This window comes from Pipistrellus kuhlii, unplaced genomic scaffold (assembly GCF_014108245.1).
Source record: "Pipistrellus kuhlii isolate mPipKuh1 unplaced genomic scaffold, mPipKuh1.p scaffold_m20_p_9, whole genome shotgun sequence".
Lineage (NCBI taxonomy): Eukaryota > Metazoa > Chordata > Mammalia > Chiroptera > Vespertilionidae > Pipistrellus > Pipistrellus kuhlii.
Window position 1 is genome coordinate 27290889 of NW_023425595.1, and position 26848 is coordinate 27317736.

A 26848-nucleotide genomic window follows, 5' to 3' on the forward strand; every position below is an offset into this window, starting at 1 on the left:
CTAAGTTTGTTGTAGGCAGTTAGACAGACATGAGCAGGTGACTTTTCCTCCCCCAGCATATTGCTGGTCATGTGGTTTGGATTCCCTGACTATTCCTCTCTAGAGATAACATCTAGATAACATCTATGCCTCAGTTGTATTTCAGTTCCTGGCCCAAATAAGCAAAATAAACTGGCCATTGGCTGACATCAGGACAGACTGCATGGAATAATGACCCCCTGCCCTGATGCCTCCAATTAATCAGTGGAGACCACAACTCTGAAAGGACATCCCCGGAAAACTACTGAGTGTTCTAAGACCTCCCCTAAAATCTCCACCTTAAAATTCTTGAAGGAGGACCCAGTGTGCTTTCCCTCCTGGGAGCATGCCCCTGCCTTGCCTTTTCCTTCTCTTCCCTTTCCACTTCTCTCCCCCTCCTGGGTCCACGTGTCTTACCATTAGCTTCCTCACTTCCAAGCTCCCAGGGCCTTTCCTTTACCTCCATAACTCATGTTTAAGCCCATTTCTTTTGGGAATTACTTCTGCTACTTCTGTAATTTAACAAATACTGTTAATGTTCTCTTACAGTCTGGGTCTTGGCTCTGAATTCTTTTGTAACCAGAACCCAAGTACCGAGGTTGCCGAACCCAGGTATGGTCTGACCCCCTACTGGTCAGACACCTGATGCCATTCTCCTCGCTTACAAGTGCACCACAGCTTTGCTTTCAATAGGTATTCAATTACAAGAAAACAAGTAATCTTCACCGCTAGGTGCCATGAACTGAGTACCAATGAATCTTCCATATTCCTTGAGGAACTGCTACCTGTAACACTTTTAGTACCAATTGTCATGTTGGTCCAGGATCATAGTCCAGTCTAGGTAGTTTAAGTGAAAAAGGATTTAATACAAGTATCAAATAATCACAAAATAACTGGAAAAATGAAGAGGCAGGTTCTAGAACGACAGAGCTCCCAGAAACGACTCCTAGCCCACAGAACCAGTCTGCTTTGGCCACATCAGGAATGCTGTCACCATCACTGCAGGAATCTGGCAAGCAAGGAAGCTTCTTAGAAATAGAAAACCACTCACTAAATTAGAAAGCTACCGTACCTCACAAACTGCTAGCTCAGAACCAATCATTCTCTTACTCTCGAAATCCATGCCAGCAAAGTTCAAGTCCACCTCTATATCCATGTGGTTCAGTTCCAAATCAAAATGTATCTGAAGGGTGGAACCTAAATCATGTCCAGAAACAAAGTAGCCTATAGGGAATGAAGGTACTGGTCAGAAAGACTATTAAGTAATCTCATTCTGAAAGTTACTCTCTCATTGTCATTTTAAAAAGTGGTATGCTCCAGGAGACAAACGGAGTTTTAACCTATCAATAATGCAGTTTCCTGAACCTGCAAACTAGGTAAATGCCATCTTATAGGAACCTCTGTGTGTGATCATCTGGGTTTTCATAAAGAATTCCCTGTATCAATAATGAGTGTGAACCTCTTATGATTTTGAACTGCAACATTCTCCCATGCCCACCACTACAACAGTTTTGTTTTGGGTCCTCTTCCTTTCTTGCATGAACTATTGTAACAGCTTCCTACTGCTCTCCCTGACTTCACTGCTGCCCACTCCGAATCATGCTGCCAGAATTTGTATTGCATGTTACCGTATTTTTCGGACCATAAGACGCACTTTTTTCCCCCCAGAAGTGGGGGGAAAAAGTCCCTGCGTCTTATGGTCCAAATATAGCCTACACATATACTTAAAAAAAAAAAGTTTTTTTACTTGCCCGGCTCTGTGTGGTCTCTGTGTGCTTGCCCGGCTCTAAAATGGTTCTAAATGCTGCTGTTTACTACAGGGTTGATTACATGTGTTTATGACTGTGATGTTGGGTTTTATTGCACATAAAATATTTTAGGACACTATTTGTTTCAGAATCTTTTTTTCTTCATTTCCCTTCTCTAAAAACTGGTGCGTCTTATGGTCTGGAGCGTCTTATGGTCCGAAAAATACGGTACTTCCATTTAACTGACTTCTCACCATAATTAGGATAATGATAAAATTTCTATTAATCTAAACTTACCTAACTTTGATTCATGTTTGATTCATGAGCACTCTAGTTTCAACAATCTATTTAACAGCATCTCAAACAACTCAGGTCCATTTACATTCACCTATCTGCTTCTGAATATATTGTCCCTTCGGCCAGAAGCTCTCCCTCTTTAATCCCATCTCCTTTTCCCTCATTGTCAGGTTAACTCTTTCACACTTTACAAGATTAACTTCAAGTGCCATCTCCTTTTAGAAATGTTTCATGACACCTTGTGTCCCAAGACTTAAGTGTTCCTTTTATGCACCTCTGTAATACCTTATTCTCATCTTTAAGGGGGCAAAGTCAAATGGTTATGTAATTCCAGCAGGACTTAATAGCTGTAAAACATAAGAGAGAATAATGAATTTTTAGGCTCATTCAGTGCTGAAATTATTACACTGAACGATTAGTACAAGAAAGCTGAGGATAGAGTAGACCAAAGTTGAAGTGGAAAGCTATGGAATTCTAAATAGGAAATGGGTGGGGGTGGGGAGCAGATGATGCTAAAAGGGGGCTGAGAGATTGTCACTTTTGTTGTAAATATCTAAATTATTTTAAAACGTTTTTTCTTCACATCTCAAAATCTCCAAGCATTTTCATCAATTGATGTCACCTGGAATTACAGAGAATATATCTATTCCTTCTTTAACATGACTCCTCTTCAGCTGTTTGAAGACCATAACCATAATTCTTCCATCTTTCTCTCCTATTTCCTCCAATGGAACTGAGTAATTTTCTCATCAGAACTTTCTCTGAACCTTATTACGTAGTGTCCAATTAGAGTTAAATAACTTAAGGAATGTGGAAGAATAATTAGCTCAAAATAAAAACATCTAATGGATTAAAAACTAGAAAGTTTAGCTCTAACAAAGAGAAAATTCATTTTAGGAGAAAGCAAATATTTAAATTTGTAAATAAATTAATGTCTAAATGAGTATTCTAAAAAGTCACAACAAATAATATGAGCTCAAGATAGGTAGAAAGAATACTAATTTATCTTTCATAGTAACTAATCAGCAGACACTATACATGTGATAATTCAACAAAAATTTAATAATATTTAAAGTAACAAAGTATCCTTTAGACTACTAATATTAACATACCAAACAAATAGAAGGTAGAGGGAATTTTTTGGTTTACAAAATTCCCCATCTTTCACATTGTGGAGAACAATATATGCTGCCTATAAAGTTGTCCAATATAGCCTTAGCTGGTTTGGCTCAATGGATAGAGTGTCAGCTTGTGGACTGAAGGGTTCCAGGTTTGATTCCTGTCAAGGGCACATGCTGGTTTGCAGGCTCAGTCCCCAATGGGGGCGTGCAGGAGGCAGCCTATCAATGATTCTCATCATTGATGTTTCTATTTCTCTTTTCCTCTCCCTTCCTCTCTGAAATAAGGAAAAATATATTTTAAAAAAATCAAGTTGTTCAATATATTCATTACTCTATAATGTGTCCACCAACAAAACCAAAATAAACAAATTGATAAGAGGTCTTACTTTAAGAAGCAGGAATGAGAGTGAGCATTGTTAGGGAGACCTTTTAATTTATATTCTTCTATTTATTTACTGTTTTAAAAATAAAGCAAAAACAATCAGCTAAAAATAAAAGTTACTACTTCATATTACATGAGGCGGGGAGGGGAATAAGTAGTAAAATCTGTTATTACATGCTCAAGAAAATAAAGAGCAAATGAAATGATTACTGACAACTTTAGTTTCTTCTATTTATTACTCTGAAAGTATCACTACTGTAAAATCATAAAATGCTTACTGCTACAAGTCATAGACAGTAAAGCCTCTATCAGAGGCCGAAATGTGCTGCTGCTTCCTGATCATCCTTATGAGGGGGGAAACTCTGAGCCCTACAGAGATGTCACTGTACTTTCTAATCTCTTAGAGCACATGTGTCAAACACAAGGCCCGCGGGCCAAATCCGTCCCGCCAGGCCTTGCAATGTGGCCCGCACCGCGCTGTCATCACTGCAATCCGCTGCGTTTCCATCACAATGACAGTTTATGACTGTTCAGTAAACCATTCGGCCCGCGATTTAGGCTGGATTTTAGATTTTGGCCCCTTCTCTGATTGAGTTCGACACCCCTATCTTAGAGGAAGGGTAAGTTCCAAACATCTACGTAGACTTCTCCTTGTTCACTAATACAACATATATAGCAAACCTGTTACCAACCCCCACTGCTTCTGCTCCTAAATTCTCACTTGCATTCACTCCCTCCTCTCTACCACCACTCCCTTTGCCTTCATAATTTTTTGCCTTAAATTGGTATCCATATCTCCCATTGCTCCCCACTCTGTGCACTAATATCAGAATGATCATTCTAGCATACAAATTTGATTTCTGTCACACCCACACTTAAAACATGTCAGTGGCTTCCCACTATCTATAATTTAAAGTACAAAGTCCTGTGCATGTCATTTAAGGCATTTAATGATCTGGCTCCAGTCCAGTCTCTCTGACTTCATATTTTCATACATCCTCATCTATATCCTACAACTCTGGCCACACCAGTACTCTCTCTAATTCTCCCATAGAGTTACTCATTTCTAGCTTCATATATTTTCTTACGTGCTTCACTCTTCTTTCTAGAAAGTCCTTTTTCTGTTCTTCAGCTGGCACACCTTTATTTATCAGATACAACAAAGAAATTGCATCCTCCCAAAAGTTTTCTTGTGTCTCATTGCTTACCTGCCTCTGTGCTCTTCATAGTATCTTGTTTGTCCCTGTATCATGCTTCCTTTTATTCATATTACTATTTTCTGTTTACCCGATTGTCTTCCCATTAAATTATTTCTTAAGATCAGGTATTATGACTTTTTTTAAAAAAAAAATATTTTATTGATTTTATACAGAGAGGAAGAGAGAGAGAGATAGAGAGTTAGAAACATCGATGAGAGAGAATCATCGATCAGCTGCCTCTTGCATACCCCCTACTGGGAATGTGCCCGCAACCAAGGTACATGCCCTTGACCGGAATCGAACCTGGGATCTTTCAGTCCCTAAGCCGACGCTCTATCCATTGAGCCAAACCGGTTTCGGCATGACTTTTGTCTTTGAGCCAGGCAATTTAAAAAAGGCCACTATTCAAAATGACAATTTCTTAAGTAATTAGCACATGATATATATAAAAACTAGTATCTGTAGTAGGGAACATAATCATGAAGGGAATTTCCCCACACAAAAAGGAATGAAAGTTCTGTTTCTCGTATGACTGCATAACACCTAACAGATTAGAACTTCCATAGATAACTATAACTGTAAATTGTAAAACAACAACAACAAAACTACCTAAAGACACTAAAAAGTGATCAAAAGAAGACATATTAAAGGGGAGTCAATGCTTGGAATTTATTATTAGGTTATTTCTCACAACTCTTGCCTGACGGCAGGTCCATTCAGTACCATGAGGGTATCTAAAACTCTAATATAAACCTTTCAACCTTACTGTCTTGAGGAACTAGAGGACAGAGTTCAGGGAGATCGGAGATGCGGAAAAGTAAGAGGAATCCCAGAAAGAAGAGAACCTCTCAGAGGTTAAGAGTTAGTACTTGGTATGAAGACCTGGGGCAGGGAGTGTGTGTGTGGGGTCATTGGGGGAAAGAGGACATATGTAATACTTTTAACAATAAAGCGTGACTAGAAAAAAAAAAAAAGACTACTAAGATATTACTATAATACTAGTAAATCATAGTATAATTTAATTCATCAATAGTGTTAAGACAATTCATCGGGTTAAAGTTCTCCAACAAAAATAAGGTAGTTGGTCTTTTATCCCCTTATCAGGTTGACTCTGGATGAAAAGCCTAGGAAAGCACTGTTTGAAAAACAATTCTACCTGTTTGTCACATTCTTTGGAGGAAATGGTTATAAATATTTGAAATATAAATAAAAGAGGGGAAAAAAAACAAATACATGGTAGCAAAAGTAGATAAGTTAATGTCACATCTGTGAAGATATATCCTGCAGACGTTCCTTTTTCATAAACAAAAATAGAACGCTGAATACTACTAGACTTTCCTAGTTAAGCTGTATCAATATTTTAATGTTTACTTAGATTGACCTCATTATTTCCTCTCATTTTTCATATTTATTGCCATCTTCAACCATTTCTAAGTGCTATAAATAATGACCAATTTTCTTAAAAGCTTCTTTTCTGGGCCAAAAAGAAAAGTTTGACTAATTCAAATTACAGAGGAAAACTCTGGCCCACTAAATTAAAGAGAGTTATCTAAGATCACACATAGCTAATGGGTAGAGCTATAAAACCAGGTCTCCTTATCCCAGTAACTGAGGCAACTGTGTCAAAAAATGAAAGAAACACAACTTCCCTGGCAGTAATGCCACAAGCAAAGTCCCTGTTCCTACCACCCAACTAATCACTGCCATTTACACCAACCCGGGTAATTATTGTGCTTTCCTTAAAGAATGTGGATTGCCAAAACTATATGCAGATTCATTTGTTACTTCATAATGAGAGTTTACTACAAGAATATTTGGGTAGTGTGGAAGCACAAGAAAAGTCTACAATGGGGCCTTATTGAAAGCTGGAACACTGGTCAGAAGAAAATAAAATGGGTACACCAATAAGAACTTGATTGATCACTGTCATAATTCAGTTTCCTAACTCTACCTCTTAGGTGGCTGTGGTTTTGTTTCCTCTCCATCATCAGTGCTCTGATATATGGTTTCTAATACAGGTCCTGCAGCTTCTGCTTACTATTATACCTTCTTTGCCATCTCATATTCAAATTCCCTAAGAATGGATCAAACTGAATTAATTCATCATTTTGTAAGACAAAACTACTGGACAGTTCTTGGGTCACGTTATTTATAAGCTACTGACCTACATATACATCACTGATGCCAGTTCCTGGTCCAGTTAAGTGTAGCAAAGTGGAAGGGGCTGATGATACAAAGCCTAACGACTTATGCAAATCCTTTTTTTCCAGAAATGATCTGTGGCTGTTGCTCATACTCAGAGCATTTCGTTTGTCTATATATATTTGGTTTATAAATCAAGACATCATTAGGAAAATTGAGACTTCAAAACCTGGCCATCCATCTCCAGAGCATATATATACTGTCTCATCATATTGTACCCCCAACACACATACTCCTACACAGCAGTTCTCAAACAGTAATTTGATCTCACACCAACCCCCATTATTTCTACTTCTAAGTGTAGAAAATGTAATAGCCTCTCACCCATCAATATTTTTCTCTTTTAAAAAAAAATATATATTTTTTATTGACTTCAGAGAGGGAGAGAGAGAAACATCAATGATGAGAGAGAATCATTGATTGGCTGCCTCCTGCACCCCTCCCCTCCCTACTGGGGATCAAGCCCACAACTGGGCATATGCCCTTGAGTGGAAATGAACCCTGGATTCTTCAGTCCGCAGGCTGATGTTCTATCCACTGAACCAAACCAGCTAGGTCAGTATTTTTTTCTTAATTGAGATTCTTCTTTGAACCTATATTTATTCCATATTTATCCTAAAATGAAGTCTGACACATAATTATACTAGATAGAGTTGTTCAATTGAAAGATTATAGAAGAATAATTTTCCTGACTGGTGCACCCAAACATTTTCTAGCAGAAGCACAGGTAATTTTATAGATCACCACTTATTAAGTATTTACCGTGACAGGCACTAAGGTATGCACCTGACAGGAAATAACACAGATTATCAAACAGGCCCAGAACGCTTAAGTTCTTATCCAAAATCACATCTAATAAATAGCAGAGTTAAAATTAGAATTCTATCTATGTCATGCCAAAGCCTGTGTTTTAATAGGTATCCTCTACTGTCAACGATTGCCAAATAGAATTACCAGTAGATTATAACACTTATCCTACCATTCCCCCCAAAAGAAAAGAAACCCTCTAATGCAATGCTTCCCAAAACACTGCTTAGTGAGATATTGATCATACAGTAAGAGTTTTATGACCCAGTAGTGTAGGAAATCTTATATTAAAAAGAACTTACCAAAGTTCTACCCTGTTTCTCCAAAAATAAGACATTGCCTTATATTAATTTTTGCTCCCAAAGATGCACTAGGTCTTATTTTCAGGGGATGTCTTATTTTTCCATGAAGAAGAATATGGTACACATTTATTGTTAAATGAAAATAAAGGAAATTTATTACCTGTATACGGTACGGTAGTACAGTAGTTGTCAACACAAACCAGACAAACTGTGAATCCTACAGTATCAAGAATTTACTCATTTATTCCATGACAATCATGTCATCATCTTCTGGAACATCATCATAACAATCCAATTCCTGAATTTCCTGGTGAATTTCTTGTGACTCCATTTCTTTCAGAATCAGTGGACCAAATCTCTCATGTTTAGCCTGGGGGGGGGGCTTATTTTCTGGGGGATGCCTTATATTTCACTTAGAAGGAAACCTGTAAGTAGGTCTTATTTTTGGAGGATGTCTTATTTTCGGGGAAACACGGTATATTGCAGGAATTTTCAGAATTTTTAATATGCCATCATACTGTGAAACTCCAACAAGTAAATGCATTGAGCAGAGTTTCCCATATATAACTAGCCAAAGTTACCACTCTTCATAGGCCTGGAACTAATATTTTGTGGAATGTACCTTAGAAAATGTTTATCTAGCTCTAGGAAGTTTGTTTCAGTGGATAGAGTGTCAGCCTATAGACTGAAGAGTCCTGAGTTCGATTCCGGTCAATGACATGCCCTGGGTTGCAAGCTCCCGGCCCTTGTCAGGGTCATATGGGAGGCAACCAATCGATGTGTTTCTCTCACATCGGTATTTCTCTCTGTCTCTCTTCCACTGTCTCTAAAAATCAATGGGAAAATATTTTCGGGTGAGGATTAAAAAAAAAAATAAAGAAAATATTTAGTAAAAAATTTCTCATGACTATCTTTTTATAGTATCACCTAAACTAGGTCAGTTTTCAGTAAATATTATGATACTTGCTGACCCATATCCCACTTATAAGTGAAAATGTCATGGCCATGCAGAGGTCGTGACTGTTTCAGATCATGTGACTTTACCTCTGTTCAGAAATGATGACTAGATACAATAGGTACCAATGAACAACCTATTCACATATGTGGTCTCCCTCAAAAAGGTGAGATGGGACAATATAATTTATTCCAGGAAATGGGAGACAAGCTATAAAGCAGGGGGACTGGATGAGCCACACAGCAGCAGTAGACAGCCAGTACAAATCCCAAAGGAATAGGAAACTACTATAGAGCAAAGGAACTGGCCAAAGAAAAAAGGGTAGTGGAGCAAAGAACGCTCACAGAGATAAGCAACGGGGCCTGCATTTGGGGGCTAGTTCTAGCTTCTGTGAACCAAGCCCTTGGATTTCTATGAGATGTTCATTGTATCCCCTTTTGATTGGACTAATTTGAGTTACTCTTTTTTTCATTTGCAACCAGTCTTATTTAAATTGAAAGGAGGAAAGTTTAGTTCATTTCAGTGAAATAGAGGGTAAGCCTCTGGGAGCTGCTGCTTGATAGTGGGGACAGATAAGACTGTAGTAATCTATTGTTTATGTTTTGTATGTAAGTATAAATTCTCTTACAAGCCATAATGTCCAAAAGACAACAAACCTGTCTGTCAACTAAGATACAGATATATACATGTATATGCATACACAACACACAAATATACATACTGAAAATGAAAATAAAACCGTAACTTTTAACTCAGTGCCCTTGATTGTTTAAGTTCTTTATTATTAACAAAACCAGTGCATGAATATGTACATGGGTGGGGTCCAGCCGGCCTGCCCCAATTGGGACAGTCCAGTCTGGCCAGCTGAGGGGAGGGGCCACTGGCTGGTAGAACTCCCAGTTGAATTCCCAGTCCAGGGGACAATTTGCATATTAGCCTTTTTTTATATAGGATATTCTATACTTACTGAACTTAACTAATGAATTCACTTGTGTAAACAGAATTGGTTGCTGCTTTCTCAAAATATTCTCTGAAGAGGTATGGCACTAGAGGTCTTAGATCTTTATCTGAGGATCAAGCTTATCTTCACAGAATTACATGCAGTTTATAATTTTATTACCATATAAGACTTCTATAAAAAGTGATGACATACTTTAAAACTGATCAACATATTCTCATTGTTCAGTAAAACATTTAATTAATCCTAAAGAAGTTTTACTATTTTCTTGTTTCAAAAATTATGCAGAATACACATATATAGGTCCGTATATAGTGTCCTGTCATTTTATAGATACCTTCTTTCTATTCTTTTTAAAGGCCCAAAATAAAACATTTAAGAATCTTCTGTTATCCTCATTTCTTATGCTGATATATTTTTTAAAGTACAAGTTATATTTTGTAACTAATGCTCACAGAGATATGGATGGACAAAAGTAAGTTAAGCACATATATCATTCATATTCATAGTAATTTTAATGATTCTGTATTTGTATCCTCCAAAGAAAAACCACTAAGCTAAAAATATCAGATATAGCAAATACTCAAACACATTTTTTTGTTTTGTTTTTACCTGGATTGTCATGACATACTCTGAAAGAATTTACAATTTTCTGTTTAAAGTGCTCAGACCCTGTATGAATGACCAAGATAATGATTATTGTATTCTTAAAATATTAATAACTATGGTTAATTAAAACTATATAAATGTTAATTACTAATATAAAAAGAAATGCAGTAAGTTCTACTGGATAAAACTACATACTTTAAATAAGCAAGAAACTTTTACTACTAATCTGATTTATGAACTAGAATAAGCACCTAAATATATAGGCTTTAGATTCCTCATTTCAAGAGAAGAGTTTGTACAAAACCTCAGAGCCGAAACCGGTTTGGCTCAGTGGATAGAGCGTCAGCCTGCGGACTAAAGGGTCCCGGATTCAATTCCGGTCAAGGGCATGTACGTTGGTTGCGGGCACATCCCCAGTAGGGAGTGTGCAAGAGGCAGCTGATCGATGATTCTCTATCATCGATGTTTCTAACTCTCTATCCCTCTCTCTTCCTCTCTGTAAAAAATCAATAAAATATATTTAAAAAAAAACAACCCTTAGAGTTGGGCTTGAGAACATGGTCTTCACCAAATTAGAGAATATTTAACTACATTTTCTAAATATAAAGAAAAATATGCCATAGTGAATGGAAAATTTACTCTGGCAGACACTTGACAGAATGGCTGAAAGGAAGTCATTTGGCACTCTACTTATGAAAGCCTGCAAACCTTTCTTTAAAGCAGAAGAGTCCAGCTTTTTCATAAATGTTCTTTTATTGGTCTAACCCAGTGATTTTCAACCTTTTTCATCTCCTGGCACACATAAAGTAATTACTAAAATTTAGCAGCACATAAAAAATTTTTTTTTGCCTCTATGATAAAAAAGGTATAATTTTGATTCATTCACACTGGATAGTTATTGTTGGGTTGACTGTTGTCTTTTTTTTTTTTTTTTTTTTTTTTTTTGACAATCTTAAGGGAAAGAGGTTATTGCATGTTTTAAAAATTCTTGCGTCACATAGGTAAATTTACTGGTCTAGCCCTGGGCAGTGTGGCTCAGCTGGCTGAAAGTAGCCTGCTTGTACGCCAGAAGATAATGAGTTTAATTCCTGGTGAAGGCACATACCCAGGTTGCAGTTTTCATCTCCTGTTGGGCTGCGTGCAGGAGGCAGCAGATCAACATTTCTCTCTAAAATTGATGTTTCTGTTCCTGTTTTTCTTTCTTTCTCTCTCCCTTTCTCTAAAATCAATAAAAGAAGGAAAAGAAAGAAGATCACTGGTCTAACCTATAAAAGAGCATTTTATATCTAGTTATTATAGTATTTAGTTATCTGGCTTGTAGTATCATGCCTGGCACATAATAGTCAATAAGCATTTCTTGAATAATTAAATAACATATTTATCTGGGGATCTCCCCAGTTTCAACAGAGAATTTGTGCACAGTTTAAAAATATGAGCCTCAGACTAAAAAAACCCCAGGATATGGATATGGATAACACCAGTTTCAGCTGTATAACCTTGGACAAATTACTTAATGTCTCCAAATCTTGGTAACTTAATCTATTTTATATATTTGTTGTGTGATATTAGTGAAGTGAAATAAAGCTTTGCATATAATATTTGATAAATGGCAGCCATTAATAAAAATTATGTGTCCTATCTTTCACACAATTGAAAAAGTCCAGAGACTGTTATCATACACTAGAAGCCTGATGCACGAAGACTTGTTCTAGAATGGGCTTTCCCTGGCTGCTGGCATCGCCTTTCCATTCCGGCCCAGCCCCTTTCCGTTCAGGCCCTGAAGACGCCTCTTTCTGCTCCTGCCCCAGAGGCCCTGAGAGATTGGGGATGGGGCAGAATGCCTGTGTCCTACCCCATCACTCTGCCTGTGTATGCAAATTAACCACCATCTTTGTTGAGTTAATTTGCATATCACTCCTGATTGGATGGTGGCATAGCGGAGGTACAGTCAGTTTATATGTTTGTCTATTAGGTAAGATCTTCTGAAGCATTATGATAACTTTATCAAATGCTGTAGTATTTTCAAACATCCTTCATTCTTCTACAACCACATTCCTCAAACACAATCTGAACAATAGCAATGAAAGGGACTTTGGGGGAGGAGAGGAGGACAATATAGTTTTCTAGTAATATAGTTAACTTGTATTTTTAAAAATCTTCAGTTTTTCACTACTCTGAATGAATCCTTACTGTTGTTCCCTCTCATTTCTTTTCTCTAAAAAATAAATTTCATTAAATTAGGCCTGTGTAGATTTTAGTTTACTTAGGCTAAAATTATTTGGTAAAACATGTTTCAAAAGAAAAACAAATAACATTCTTTTCAAATTACATATAACTGTGTGGGACAATTATATAAAGCATTTGTAAAATTCACTCCAGTCCCAACTGCTACTTTCCATTGCAAATTAATCTTCATACTATTATTTTCCAAGTTTGTTCTGACACTTAATTTCTCATCTAACTTAGCTTACTAGTAAGTTGGAAAAAATAACTTGGACATATTTTTACCTACAAGCAGATGGCATTAACTATAAAGAGATTTTTTCACTTAAAAAATTGACCAAAAGATAGCTATTTTCTTTAAACAAGAATCTTCCATTTCAAATTTTTAAATCTTACATTTTAAATTTTAATTGATTTTTTTTCTTTATAGAGTGAAAAGGAAGAGAAACATTGATGTGAGGGAAATGTAAAGAAAAATATGCCATATTGAATGGAAAATTTACACTAGCAGACACGTCTGCCTTCTGCACACTCTCTATGGAGAAGCAAACTGGGCCATGTGCCCTGACCGAGAATGGTATACAGGATGACACCCAGCTAACTGAGCCACACTGGCCAGGGCTAAATGTTATATTTAAAATAAACTAGAACAGCCGAAACTGGTTTGGCTCAGTGGATAGAGCATTGGCCTGCGGACTGAAAGGTCCCGGGTTCGATTCCGGTCAAGGGCACGTACCTTAATTGTGGGCGCATCCCCAGTGGGGGGTGTGCAAGAGGCAGCTGGTCGATGTATCTCTCTCATCGACGTTTCTAACTCTATCCCTCTCAATTCCTCTCTGTGTGAGAATTAATAAAAATATATTTTAAAAAAATCTAAAATAAACTAGAACAATAGAATACTTGCTTGAAGGAGAAAACTTGAAATATCAAGTTTCCAAACAAGTTAATTGTTTTATTCAAACCATGGTAGTAATTGTCCTTATAAATTAATAAAGTACACAGAGTTACAATGAATCCAGGAAAAGGAAATGTACAAACTGGTCTCATCAGAGGGAAAAGGGCCTTTCAAAGGAATCCTAGTATATACTAATAAATTATTTTTCCTAACTATAGTCTATTAAGAAAATCACTAAAAAGAAAGCCCTACAAATCTGACTACTCAATATTCAGTAAATTATTATTCATCTCCTATTAGGTAGTATGCTAAAATAAAAGAATTACCTCTGCTGAAAGGACTTTTTCTCAATTTCAGAGTTCTTTACTCATAGAATACTAAGATGTATTTAAACTATGTCCTCAAGGCCCTCTTTCAACCTCAGTAAATCAGACAAATACAAAAAGGTAAGTCCTTGGATTTTCAGAACTCAGATTCCTAGTTTTAAGTAGTCTTAGGATATAATAAAGGCCAAAGACAAGTAGCAATTTGTTTTTTTCAGAGAGATGACTGGGATTAAGTATATGGCCTGATTTTCCTGATCCAGTCCCTTAGCATTCTCACCCTTGTGAAGCTATGCAGTTTCCTCTGTTGTTGCATAAGCCATAACTTTTATTAAATGATTTTTCCCCTAAATAAAATCCCCCTGAAGGAAACGGGAGTATAAGTATAAATTGACACAATCTTTCTTGAAGAGAGTTGAGCAATCTACCTCTAAACTAATTTTTAAAATGTTCTTTTGGCTTTAAGGAATAGCTGGAATAAGAAGTTAAATATATTTTCAAAGCTCTGTTACTCTCTTCAGTTTTTCACTTTCTTAGCCTCTGTTCAATATTTAGATATACTCACAAAACACAATAAGACAAATACACATTGGCCTCCCCAACCTAACCTGAATCCTGTAGAAAAAGAGACTTTCTTTTTTTTTTAAAATATATTTTATTGATTTTGTACAGAGAGGAAGGGAGAGAGATAGCAAGTTAGAAACATCCATGAGAGAGAGTCATCGATCAGCTGCCTCTTGCACACCCCCTACTGGGGATGTGCCCGCAACCAAGGTACATGCCCTTGACCGGAATTGAACCTGGGACCCTTCAGTCCCCAAGCCGACGCTCCATCCACTGAGCCAAACCGGTTTCGGCGAGACTTTATTTTTTATTTATTTTTATTTTATTATTATTATTTTTTTTATTTCGGAGAGGAAGGGAGAGGGAGAGAGGTAGAAAAACAAAGATGAGAGAATCATTGGTCGGCTGCCTCCTGTACGCCCCCTACTGGGGATCAAGCCCACAACCAAGGGCATGTGCCCTTGATCTGAATCGAACCTGGGACCCTTTGGTCTGCAGGTTGATGCTCCATCCACTGAGTCAAACCAGCTAGAGCAAAAGAGCCTTTCTTGTGCCTTCCAGTCCAATCCAACAAGTTGTTGAACTACAATATAGGTTGAAGCCACAGCTTAATCAGATCTCTTAAGTGTAAGCTGCGGGCAGTGATTGGGAAAGAGTATGAGTCCAATATTGGAATGGTGACACTAAGAATACTTGGATGATTCTAGGTATTCTTATCCTATAATTTTTATGGTCTCTCTTGCAAACATACGCAACCCCTCTGTCCTTGGCTGTTGAAGTGGACCTGCTTTGCTTAAAGGTGTTATGACTTCACCTTGTAGAGTCATGCTTCACATGTGATCTCTTTACTAGAAGCAGACCCTGATACCTGGTGGTTATCTACTGATCTATCAAATGCCTTAAAAATAAATAAATAAATACACACACACAAAACAAACAAACAAACCAAAAAAACAAAACAAAACAAAAACCCCACCAGAAAACATTATAAATAGCTTACAATGTAGTATACTGTCGCCATTATCTCCATGAATAGATCACCTTTTTACTCTGTGCCATAGTTTAGTCTGTAGAGATTTTGTTCATTTTGCCCCCTCCAGTGATGACATCATGCTAACTGATAGTACTTTGAGAGAGAGAGCTGCAGGTTCCCGAGGCGCTTTGTAAAGACCCAGATAATGGCAGTGCATAAAAAATTTAATTATCTGACACTTTAGTTGAAGTTTCTGAGGTTACTGCATTTTGAAATATGTTGAACTATCTCTTCTGAAGTAGAAGACAAGCTACTGCATCTTATATTCAGTGCTACCAAAAGGAAGTACAATATCTGGTGGGTCTCTTTGGGCTTGGGTTCAGATACTACATTTAAGTGTATTGTCACAACCCCTTTACTGAGTACTTCATAAAACTGCACTTCGGTTGCTATATGGAACTTCTTGCAAACCTTGACAGAAGAATCAGTGAGGCTTTCTCCAGCTCCCCTCCCCCAATTTTGGAGCTAAGCTATATATCCTTTTTGGCAAGCAAATATTCTACTTTTAAAAAAGGACACAGGCTTGCTGTTACATCTGATAGAGCAAATGTTCAATTATTTGGTACCAGTTACATGAGCCATCTATGCAGACAAGCCTAATGGACAGCATTCCATCATTAAATAGAAATGGTATATCTGGGATTGGGCAAGACGCAGGAACTGAAGGCACATGTATGTTGCATGAGCAAAAGGCTCTCTGTACGGCTCTCTCACAACCCCATACCTCCGGCTTTATTCTTGGGGAGTTCCCTGTCTTCCTGGCTTACAGCTGGTTCTGCACAAGGTGTTGCCACTTGTTAGTTTAATGGACAGACTGTGGTAGAAAGTGCCAGTTGCTTCCCAATCGCTCTCTAGCGATGTAATTGTCACTGAGCTAAGACTCCCTTTCAGTTGGGCATGGCTATGTGACTAGGTTTTTGCCAATGATACATAAATGAAATTGTCCTTCTAGGAATTCTCCTCCAATAATCTGTGCTCTGTCCATTTCTAAATGAAACATGGATATGTTCTTTGGAGCTCTAACAGACATACTAAAACAAGAGGCCCAGACCCAGTAGATAGCAGAGTGGCGAACCTGAAGAAGCTGGATCCTGAGCCTATAGCTCTAGCATTAGTTCTGGACTCCTACTTCTAGACTTCTTTTATATGAAATAAAATAAACTCCTATCTTGCTTAAACTTCTATTTTAGGTTTTCTGTCATATGATGATGAACCTAATCCTAAATGAGAGACTGAATGCCTAGGTCGGTGGTTGGCAAACTCATTCGTCAACAGAGCCAAATATCAATAGTACAATGATTGAAATTTCTTTTGAGAGCCAAAATTTTTAAACTTAAAATATATAGGTAGGTACATTGTTATTAACTTAATTAGGGTACTCCTAAGCTGGCCTTTGCTAAAAACTCAAGAGGTCAAAGAGCCGCATGTGGCTCGAGAGCCATAGTTTGCCGACCACTGGCCTAGGTGGATAAGATGCCACACTTTGAAACAGGGAATGCAGGAGGAGAAGAAATGATGGGAAATCTCATTTTGGTCATGATTAATTTGCTGTGTCTGTGTAAAGGCTCGATAGGGGATATAGATGCCATTGGGAGCTTGAGAAAGATCAATTTTGTAGGAGAAGGCAGTGTTTGTTTTCAGGAAAATGAAATCTCAGGAAAAACAACCTGCAGTAATGTATATTTTAACCACCTTCTCACTTGTTTAATGCTTTTTACAGGAAAGAAAGTTTGATTTTTTGAGAAGAGTTGAGTAGAAAACAAGACTTGGATTGTTTTTACTTTAGTTCTGCTCAAAGGTGGACTTTAAGTTGGGGATAGGAAATTAGAGATGCAGAAAATATGAATTTGTGAAGGAGAGAACGTTGTAGATAGATGACACATTTTTAAACTCTTTGGGAATAAGAAATTTGGCATCTGTGTTCTTTAAAGGTCTGATTGATTTGCAAGGCACAGCACAGGTTGCTAGAGACACTTTAAAACTTAGAGATTTTTCTGCCTTTTTTATTGATGGTTAGTGACTCCATAGATAGGGACACATTGAGTGAGTTTTAATGAGAAAGATATGTGCATCATGCCTGGTTGCATTATATAACAAATAGGAATCTTTGTTTAAGGAAAATGGACATGATGACCTTTGCTGTTGTTTAGTCAGTAACTTTTTTCCCCAGTTAAAAAATTTTCTATTTTAAAACTTTTATGCTAAAACTAAGCACTTGTTTATAATAATCTTATCTTAATTAGAGGGATACTTAAAAAACAGTGAAAGTGATACAGTCACAGAAGAATTGTTTCCTATATTTGCATTTTTTTTTTAAAATTTTGAAAGGATTGATGTTATAGTTACTACTAACATATTGGTATTTTAAAGCTGTTCCTATGAAACTTGTCTGAAGTTTTTATGTGGGAATATTATTTTCTGCTGAACTATCAACAGGGGCTAAATATTCTGTGGTAAAATGGTAATATATTTCTATAATACTTTGAAAGTCCAGATATACTGCAAAAATTTAACATCATAATCTCCAGCCTCCTCCCCCACCAAACAAAAACAAAACTCTGTTTCTTTTCCTTCTCCTCCCTTCTACTTTTCCTCCACCTATGTTCTTTCTGCTCTAATTCTTCATGCCTCTTCCTCAGTTTTACACAGTAAGCATGTCTTTGTGATAATCAGCTTGGTTTAAGAAAACTTAAATCAGCCTAAAAGATAATAGTGTTTGAGCAGTAGCTTAGAGTTCTTTTCCAGCAGACAAATTATTGAGGTTTAATTTAAATTCATATAATTTATATGACTTATAATTTATTAATTTAAATTCATATAATTTATATAATTTACCTGATACACTATCTGGAGATTTTTGTCTACTTTTTAGGTTGACAACCAGTTTTATGCCCTCTAGTGGTAAGATGTTTGCATTTCACATTTTCTGGTGCTTTTGATGCATAGAATTTCAGAGCCCAGAAGACCTAAGTTGACTTTATAGGTGAGAGACTAGTTCAGAAATGTTAGAGGATTTGCATAAGGTTGTTAGAGATAGAGCTAAGACAAGCCTAATATCTCCTGATTATCAGTGTAGTGTTCTTTTTAAAACAAGACTCAGTGGTGTATATGTATATCTGAGGATTTACTTAGAATAATTTTAAGATATTTACTGTGATAAATACTTATATTTTGAATTATTTCTATTCATTCATAATTACTGTTGATGTCTTTAATGTAGTGGGGTTTTGAGAAATAAAAAGACCATTGGACTTAGTAGAGTGACTGAGATGATCAGGGAAATGGAAATCATATTTAATTCTGAGAAGATACAATAATTGTGTTTTAGCACTTGAAGCATTATTTTGGGAGAGGGTTGAGAACTTATTTTTAACTTGTTACATTGGGAACAGAATTGTATCTCTGTGCTTGCCCTGGGATGGTCAAGTTTCTTTCAGTAGAATAGGAGGAATAGGAGAGAGTCCGGGCCTTGCACTAAACATATTTATTACAGTCATACCCAGATTAAGTTCTGTGTTAAGAGTTAATTTTGGCAGTTCTCCCTATCTGCTCTGTCACAGTACAGCAACTACTGATTGCAAGTCAGGCAAGCAGTAGGCTTCAAGGGTAGATAGAGACATTGTAAGTGATTACAAAGGTTGTTGGAATTAGAATAGAGGAGTGGAGGATATTGCCCTGAGGGGAAGTTTAAGAGCCGGTTGACATCATGACACTAGCTATAGGTTGAGAAGCATTTGAGGACTAGATTTAGGGTGACTTGGATTTACATATGTGGTCTGCCACTTATTTATACAGTGTGACTTTGGGAAACATTAAATTTGATATGTAAGTTTATTTCTTTATGTGTAAAACTGAGATTAATACTTTTATCTTATAGGTTGTTAGGATTAAATGACTCATGTATAATAACTTCACATTACATGTTGATTGAGTCTAGATCTGAGGGACTGACCTGAGCAAAAATAAAACCCCAGTCCTGTGGAGAGTTGGATTCTGGACAAGTATTTCAACATGCAGAATAACTTTCTAATACTTTGGGAAGCAGTTATTTCATTTATATTTAGAGCAGTGGATGAACAGTTGTTTGGGGATAATGTGGAAAGTATTAAAACATTGAATTGGTTATAATTTTTGTCTTAATAATCAGATTGAAATATAAAACTCATGAGGAGAATTAATTTATTTTATTTTATGTACCTTCTAGTGGCCTGGTGCATGAAATTTGTGCACCGGTGTGTGTGTGTGTGTGTGTGTGTGTGTGTGTGTGTGTGTGTGTGTGACTCAGCCCGGCCTTTACCCTCTCTAATCTGGGATCCCTCAGGGGATGCCCAACTGTCAGTTTATGACTGTAATAAATATGTTTCATTCTAGGCCCAGACTCTTTACTAAACCGGCAGTCAGGCATCCTTCTCGCAATTCGGGACTGCTGGCTCCTAACCACTCGCCTGCCTGCCTGCCTGATCACCCCTAACCCCTCTGCCTGCCTGCCTGCTTGGTCCCAACTGCCTCCCAACCCCATCAGCCTTCTTACCTCCAACTGCCCCTTACTGCTGGTCTGATTGCCCCCAACTGCTTCCCCCTGCCGGCCTTCTCACCCCAACTGCCCCCCCCCCCCCCCCCCCCGCTGACCTGACCGCCCCCAACTATCCCCCCCACCAGCCTGCTTGCCCCCAACTATCCCTCCCACCAGCCTTCTTGCCCCCAACTGCCCCCCCCCCCCCCCAGTGGCCTGCTCAGCCCCAACTGCCCCCCAACTGGCCTGCTTGCCTCCAACGACACCCCCTGCTGGCCTGATCACCCTCAGCTTTTCTGCCTGCCTGCCTGCTCACCTCCAACTGCCCCCCCCCCCCCCTGCCTGATCACTCCCAACTGCCCCCCACCCCAACCAGCCTACTTGCCCCAAACTTCCCTCCGAGCCTTCTGGCCTGATCGCCCCTAACCGCCTCTGCTTGGCCTCGCCATCGTGACTGTCAGGAAGGACATCTGGAAGGTCTCCTGGCCTAATTGGCATATTACCCTTCTATTGATTTAGATGTTCTTGCTGTCTTTGTTTTTCCTTCCTGATGCTCTAGGAATGCTTTGTTTATTTTAGCATTTCTTTTCTGTTTGAACATTTTTCCCTCAGCTACTCTTTAAGAATGGGTCTGCTAGTGGCACATTCTGTTAGTTTATCTTAATCTGAGAATGTCTATATTTTCTCTTAATTTCTAAAAGATAGTTTTGCTGTACATAAAATTTATACTTGACAGCTCTTTTTTTCAGTACTTGAAAAGTGGTGGGCCACTTTCTTCTTACCTTCATGGTTTTTAGTGAGAAATTTGCTTTCATTTGAATTGGTGGGCAATATGTTGTTTCTCTTGGCTTCTTTCAAGATTTATTTTTCTTTTAGTTTTAAGAAGTTCAGTAATGATATGTATCTTGGTGTAAATTTCTTTGAGTTTATCCTGTTTGAGGTTGTCAACTTGAATTTTTTTTGGTGCTTTGCCAAATTTGAGAATATTTCAGCTATTATTTTAAAATATTTGTTCAGTTCCACTCTCTTCTCCTTCTAGTACTACAGTGATACGAATCTAAATAATTAAAGCTAAGTGATCATTATGGCGGAACAATCAGAATGACCGGTGCTATGATATGCACTGAGCACCAGGGGGCAGATACTCAACGCAGGAGCTCCCCTTGGTGATCAGTGCACTCCCACAGGGGGAGCACTGCTCATCCAGAAGCTGGGTTCACAGCTGGAGAGTGCAGCGGCAGTGGCGGGAGTAGTAAGGTTATGTTACTTAATTTTTAACAGACACAATTGCCTTCTCAGTTTATATTCATATCTTTAGCGCAATTTTTGAAATAAAAAGAATTTGATTGATTATGATAGTACACATGGCATAATTAAAAGTTTTCTATATAAATTTCTCTTAAAGATCTGTGATAATAATATAACAGTTAAATAGGTTGCTTGAGATATTGCACATTTTTGTCACAGTACCTATCCAAACATAGACTAGAAAAGTATGTTCAAATATAGAATGAACTACTATAAGAGTAAAGTATACATTACAGATGAGTTATGCCAGGACTCTTTTATTTTTCATTGATTATGATAGATTCCATTCTAACTATAACCAAAATTCAAAGATGTATCTCTCCCAGATTGCCTTTTCCAGTAGTATAATTATTTACTCATATAAATACCACTGCAATAAAAGTAAAATTTTTTGCCCTGGTCAGTGTGGCTCAGTTGGTTGGAGTGTGCTAAAAGTTTCAGGTTCTATCCCTGGTAGGAGCATATGGGGGAGGTAACATCCTTAGCCCTGGGCAACAGTGATCTGCTTTCTATAGCTATAGATTAGATTTGTCTTTTCTGAAATTTCATATGAATGGAATCCTGTGGTATGTACATGTTTACATTCAGCTTCTTTTGCTCAACATAATTATTTTGAAATGTATCCATGTTACGAATATCAGCAGTTTTTTCTTCTTTTTTAGTGCTGAGTAATATTCTATTGCATGGACACATCACAATTTATTTCTACATTTACCTGTTAACAGTCCTATTTCATGGATTTTGATGCTATGGCATATGATATTTTTAACTTTTATTGCTAGCATATAGAAATACAATCATTTTTTATATTGATCCTTTAAGGCCTTGCTAAGCTTATTTATTAGTTCTTGTATTTTTTTTTTTTTTTTAGATTTCTTAAGATTTTTTCATAGTTGTCTGAAAATAAAGCCAGTATTCTGCTTTTCCCATCTGTATAGCATTTATGTATTTTTTTTTTCTTTATTGCAGTGGTTAGAACTTACAGTACAATGCTGAATTGAAGTCATGATAGTGGACAATTTTTTTCTTTATTGTTGAAAGTATTACAGATGTCCACTTCATTTGTTTTTCCCCATTGACCCCTTCTACCTCACACTTGCCCCTCCTAGGCCTTTACACTCTATTGTGTGTGTCCATATATGCATATAAGTTCCCTAGTTTATCACTCCTCAGCCAACCACCCACCCACTCCCACCTTCTCTCTAGTGGATATTCTTTTTTTTTAAAATTCTTTATTGTTTAAAATATTATATAAATCTCCTTTTCCCCCCGTTGACCTCTCCCCGGCCGCCCATATCCCCCTACTCTCTGTGTCAATTGATTATGCTCATATGCATATATACAAGTCCTTTGGTTGATTTCTTACCTCCCTCACCCCCCACCTTCCCTCATAGGTTGGACAGTATGTTTGATGCTTCTATGACTCTGGTTCTATTTTTGTTCAACAGTGTATGTTGTTCATTATACTCCACAAATGAGTGAGATCATGCGATATTTATCTTTCTCTGACTGGCTTATTTCGTTTAGCGTAATGTTCTTCAGTTCCATCCATGCTGTTGCAAATGGTAAGAATTCCTCCTTTTTTACGTCAGCATAGTATTCCATTGTGTAGATGTACCACAGTTTTCCAATCCACTCATCTGCTGATGGGCACTTAGGCTGTTTCCAAATTTTAGCTATTTTAAATTGTGCTGCTTTGAACATAGGGATGCATATATTCTTTCTGATTTCTGTTACTATTTTCTTGGGATATATTCCTAGAAGTGGGATTACTGGGTCAAATGAAGTTCCATTTTTAGTTTTGTTTTTAAAAATATATGTATATTTTATTGAATTTTTTACAGAGAGGAAAGGAGAGGGATAGTAAGAAACATCAATGAGAGAGAAACATTGATCAGCCACCTCCTGCACACCCCCTACTGGGAATGTGCCTGCAAACAAGGTACATGCCCTTGCCTGGAATCGAACCCAGGACCCTGAAGTCCACAGGCCGACACTCCATCCACCGAGCCAAACCAATTAGGGCCCATTTTTAATTTTTTGAGGAAACTCCATACTGTTCTCCACAGTGGCTATACCAGTCTGCATTCCCACCAGCAGTGCAAGAGGGTTCCTTTTTTTCCACATCCTCACCAGCAGTTGTCGTTTGTTGATTTGTTGATTATAGCCATTCTGACAGGTGGATTTTTAAAAGTTTTTCTATTTCTGATTTTATTAAACTTATGGCCTGATTTCTAAACAATATTTTCTTTACTAAACTTTACTGACAAGATACTGTGCTGTATCTGCCCTTGTATTTGCACTTAAAAAACTCAGTTCAAGTCCTAAATATTCTTATAACAAGCTTTATGCTTCTCTCCTTGGCACCTAATACAAGGCCTCACATAGTGTTATTGTTGAGTAAGTGAATTATGTAATAGTCTACTTGCCAGACTTTCTAAATTTGGCTTGGTTTTTCAGACCACAGAAATGTGTATCTTGTACTGAAGCTTCAGTCTGATCATTGTTTTCTGTGGCAATTCATTCTATTAAAAAAAAGTATTTTTATTGATTTCAGAGAGGAAGGGAGAGGGAGAGAGAGATAGAAACATTCATGATGAGAGAAAATCATTGATTGGCTGCCTTCTGCATGCCTCCTACCCGGGGACTGAGCCCACAACCCAGGCATGTGTGCTTGACCAGAATTGCACCCTGGAACCCTTCAGTCCGCAGGCCAACGTTCTATCCACTGAGCCAAACCAGCTAGGTCCATTTCATTTTTTGATTCTTCTCCTTCTCAGATGGTTCTTCCTTTATACTGAATCAAAATACATCTGAATTATTTCTTTGGCTCTAGTCTGCTCCACACTATCTTCTGTATAATAGCTCTTCAGATATTTGGAGAACGTTCTCATTAATGTAAGTTTTCTGACTAAACCTTTATTATTATTATTATTATTATTATTATTATTACTATATTATTATTTTATGTAATTGTGTCCTGACCCTTTACCAGTGTGATTGTACTTCTTACAGTGCTCTCCAGTTTGGACTCTTTAGTGACAAGGAATACAGACATATCCCAGTTTCAGAGGAAGGAATGTCATAGGAAGTTTGATGACAGACACTATAATACTACTAGAGTAAACTGGAGGTAGGACCTAGGCAGCTGCACAGCTTCTTTCATGTGGTACCTTTGCTTCTTTCTACATGTGTATACAGTTAGCTTGTTTCTACTGACAAGTCTTGGCCTGGAGTTTCTGCTGCTCTGTAAGTTTGGTTTTACACATGACCCTTTTCTGTCATCACAGCAAGTCTTTATACATCTTTTTGGCTGCTTTATTCAGTCTCTTCCTTTTTAAAATAAATTCAGAATTCCCTAGCAGAGGAATTTGATTTGTCTAGGTCACTCTGGTCATAAGTTGCTTGCCAGTTTATAGATGTCCTTACCCACCTTATAGCCCCATTCATTTGTTCAACACCATGCTACTAAGTATCTCATATATACTAGGAATTATTCTAAGTGTCTGGGTAGAACACATCAGTAAACAAAGCAGGCCAAAATTTATTGTTTTCTTTCCAGTGAAGTGAGACAGACAAACAACAGTAAATGTAATACCAAATAAGTGATTTAGTAATTCTCTCTGGCTGGTGGAAGGGGTATGAGCATGGCTGCTGCCCTTCCTTGAACCGTGGGCAGTGCCATTTTGTTAGAGGGGTGTGGGCAGATGGACATCATAAGACAACTTGAATGTAGATAATCTCTCAACTAGTTGCTTAGGTAAACATACCATGGAAAAATATTTAGTGAATTATGTATTATAGTAGCATTTCTTGAAGTTTAGAGTCTATAAACAAACTTTCTGCATCAGGGTGGGCAAAAGTGGTTTTACAGTTGTAATGCAAATAAATGACACAATAGTCATTTATTTGCATATACTATTAATAATAATAGACAAATATGTAAATTGAACATACCTCTGCAACACCCACAACCAATCAGGAGTGAGTATGCAAATTAACTCAACAAAGGTGGCAGGCTCTGGCAGTGCACACACGTGGGCTCCGATTGGCTGGGGGCGAGGTGGGATGACACAGTGGGTGTCCCTGGGACCCCGCCTGCTCCGAGCCTTTGGCCAGCATGCACGTGTACCGGTGCTGAGTGGCCGGGGTCCTGGGGATGCCACTGGAGTGTCCAGTCCTGTCAGCCCGGCCTGGGGCAGCTGGAGTTCTCAGTCCTTTTGGTTTCTGCAGCCCCTGGACCAGAAGCGGAAACCAAGAGTGTGGGGAACACTAGGAATCCTGGGAATCGTAGTTCTGGTGGCAGACACGTTGTGGAATCTCCTAGACACTAGAGCAAAATGAGCCTGGAGCAAGTTACTGTTGTGGGTGGGGATGGAGGGAAAGCAAAGGTGAGAGACGTAAGTAAAGTCAGAGTGTTGAGGAAAAATTAAAGGGAAGATACTTTGCAATTTCTAGGAAATCTACACCAATGGAGCAAAGAAAAAAAAAAAGGATCTCTATTATTCTGTGAGTACCAAACCAAACTGGGTTGGGGTCTCAGACAATTCACTCAATGACTGCAAAGACAGACAGAAACTCCCAGATTGGACAGGGCTTCCCTGAGAGCTCACAGATTGGAGAGGGTGCAGGTCAGGCTGAGGGACCCACCCCCTGTGCACGAATCTTCATGCACCGGGCCCCTGGTAAATAATAACACAAGAATAAACTTTCACACTCACAACTGTAAACCCACTTTTGCCTACCCCTATATATACTTGGCATATCTACACTGTAATACACATAGAGGTCAATCAAATAATTTTTGTCAATTGTATGTTCAACAAATACGAAGTATCCTGTTTTGTGTAGAGCAGAGTACTATATTTTATTCCCTAATTAACCCCTACTTATTTTTTTAAATTAAATTTATTGGGGTGACATTGGTTAATAGGATCATATAGGTTTTAAGTGTACCTTTTTATAATATTCTTAGTTCTTCTGCAGATTTACTTCTTCCTCCTAGCTACTGGCAACTTCACACCAACAGTATACTGGTTAGCAACCCTGAGAATACTTTTTGACTCTTCTGGAGTCATTGGCCAAGGCTAGAAGACCTGCCAAGGGGGGTAATGGATGGCTGGCTCATCCTAGGTCAGTTGCTAATCCTAGTGACTGGCCTGGGTAGCCTGATAGCTCTTCCAGGGCCCAAGGGAAAGTGGGTTACCAAATGTAAAGGAGGGAAAAGTGTTCCTGACCACACCAGTATTTCCTCATCCTGTCTAAATTTGCTTTGGGCAGCTTGTCTACTTTTTTTTTTTTTTTTAAAGAAAGCCATTTCCAAATGTTCTGGTATCGTGCCAAGGATTGTTCTCCCTGCCCCCTTTTAATATAGTAACTCCATTTGGCCAT

The 26848-nt window shown here is 37.9% G+C and overlaps 1 protein-coding gene across 2 annotated transcripts in view; it reads left to right on the forward strand.

Moving 5' to 3' along the window:
* Window positions 1-26848, forward strand: part of SBF2 (SET binding factor 2) — a 307688-nt gene that overhangs the window by 11481 nt on the left and 269359 nt on the right. The gene's annotated exons all lie outside the window — the stretch shown is intronic.